Source organism: Poecilia formosa, unplaced genomic scaffold (assembly GCF_000485575.1).
Source record: "Poecilia formosa unplaced genomic scaffold, Poecilia_formosa-5.1.2 Scaffold105, whole genome shotgun sequence".
NCBI classification, from domain to species: Eukaryota; Metazoa; Chordata; class Actinopteri; order Cyprinodontiformes; family Poeciliidae; genus Poecilia; species Poecilia formosa.
The window spans coordinates 1-2044 of record NW_006800044.1 but is presented as its reverse complement, the minus strand read 5'-3'; the positions used below and the strand labels follow the sequence as shown (position 1 = coordinate 2044).

At 38.2% G+C, this 2044-nt stretch overlaps 1 long non-coding RNA gene across 1 annotated transcript; it reads right to left on the bottom strand.

Annotated features, from left to right (window-relative positions):
- Positions 1–241: 241 nt before the first annotated feature.
- LOC103143070 (uncharacterized) lies at positions 242–2034 on the bottom strand. The gene is made up of 2 exons (XR_001662986.1): positions 1669–2034; positions 242–1596 (listed from the first exon to the last, which is right to left on the bottom strand). It is a non-coding gene; the product is annotated as an uncharacterized LOC103143070 (long non-coding RNA).
- Between the last annotated feature and the right edge of the window lie 10 nt (positions 2035–2044).

Here is a 2044-nt window from a genome sequence, read left to right as displayed (position 1 = left end):
TATAACTTATGAAAAATATTAGAAATTTTCAAAAATCCTTGTTATCACAAAGGAAATGTTGTTGGCTGGTGATTTAAGCTAACCTTTATTTTTATTTTTTTTCACATTTTGTCACAAGTTAACCTTAAACTTTTATATACTGTATTTTGTTGTGATTTTATGTGATGGACCAATATCAAGTAGTGCAACTGTAAAATGGAAAATGAATTTTGGAAAAGAGAGCTAGAGGAAAAAGCACACCACACTTTTCCACATTTTTATTTGCAGACATTTCACTTTTCCTCCATCTAACAAATATTGTTTGAAACGCTCTAACAAAAAATAATCCAACAAGTCTTTGCTGCAACGTGACAAAATATAAGTGAAAGAAACATAAATACTTTTGCAAGGAACTACATGTGGCCATTTAATCATGATCTACAAATGTAGAGTGGTTACACAGTACAGAGCACAAGGTGTGGAATGTTGTGCATGGTTTTTTACGCCACACCTTCTGTGATCTCTCTGATTGCTTCCAACATGTGCCAGCATTAAATTACAGACAGGTTCCACTGGTATGTTGAGTCACTTAAAAAAAAAAAAAAAAAAAAAAAAAAAAATCAAGGAAGTCTGCGATGTTATTAAAGACATAAAAATAAACATGTACTAACACAAATACAACAACTTATTCATTAGCAGTAAAAAAATAATAATATTTTGTAATTGAAACATAAAGGTAGTGAAAAATGTCACTGATTAAAAAAAAGTGCAAAGTACTTAAAAATATTATTTTCTTTGTTATCATAGCTCTGAGTAACTTTCTGTGTACTTATGGTGTATCGGTACGCTCTGTTTTCTCTGTAAGCACTCCTGAGGGCCAGTCCCTTGACTTTGGTTTCAAGCAGACGCTCTTGACAGCCAGGTCAGGAGGTCAATATGCAGATTTTCACCCCTGAACAAGAGGTGTAGCGCCAATCAATTTTCTCACATTACTCTTGCTACGTACGTCTGTGAATCTGCACACCCATGCAACATTTAGTGTGTTCATATTAATTTAGAGTTAGACATGAACAATAGCAGAGGATGGTGTATTTCACCCATTCATGCACAATCATAATACCTTGTTTGTAATTCAGAAATGCGAAATGTTTGGTGTTTTACATCTTAAAAACCTTGCAAAAATGCAATTCAGAACCAGCTTCATGATCATTTCATCACTGTCTTCACTGAAAGTGTCACTGGCAATCCACTCTCAGTTACCACAGGTCTGGCAGATGAAATTCAGCTCCTGTGTTTCTGGCAGACTGACCCACTGCTGCCTCCCTGTGGACTTAATGGCTGCACTCTCGCCACACTGAGTTGCCCTTTCTGGTCCTTCTCCTGGCTGCCAGTTCTGGTAACAGCCTGCAGTCGAGCTGGTCCAGAACCAAAAATTAAAGTTACAAGTGTAGCGTAAGCCAAGCCACACGTGAGGGGACGTAGAGCTTCTTGCCTTCTCAGCCACTTTGTCTTGAATGGCTTCACTGGTAATCTGAACCAGGTCGACATAGTGCTCCCTGCAGAAGCTCAAAGCTGAAATCCATGTCATATTTTTCTGGATTAATATTAGGCCGTCTTCTGGAAAATATAGAATATGGAATCAGATTTTGGCAAAGTAAAATTAAAGGCACATGGGTTTGTGAAACATACCTGAGTAAAAACTGCTGACAGTCGAGATTGGAGCTGGTGATTGGGTTGTTGTTTGGAATGATGTTCCGGTCTGAGCTGTTGGTGTGAAAACACTGTTTGTTATTACATTCACAGTAGTGTTCTGGGGTGGTTGTTTTGGTGTTACTTCTGTACTGTTCAGCTGAGGGATTGGAGGATGTGAAACAACCTCTGTGGTGTTAAGAGCAGTTGGTCCAGCTTCTGTTAATGGTGCTGGAGTGGTAAGATTTTGCGGTGGTGCTGTTGCTGTTGATGTCATTGTTGGCATTTCTGTATTTGTACTATTAAAATTACTGGTTATGGGATGTGAAACAACCTCAGTACTGTCAGATGTAGTCAATCCAGTGGCAGTTGATGG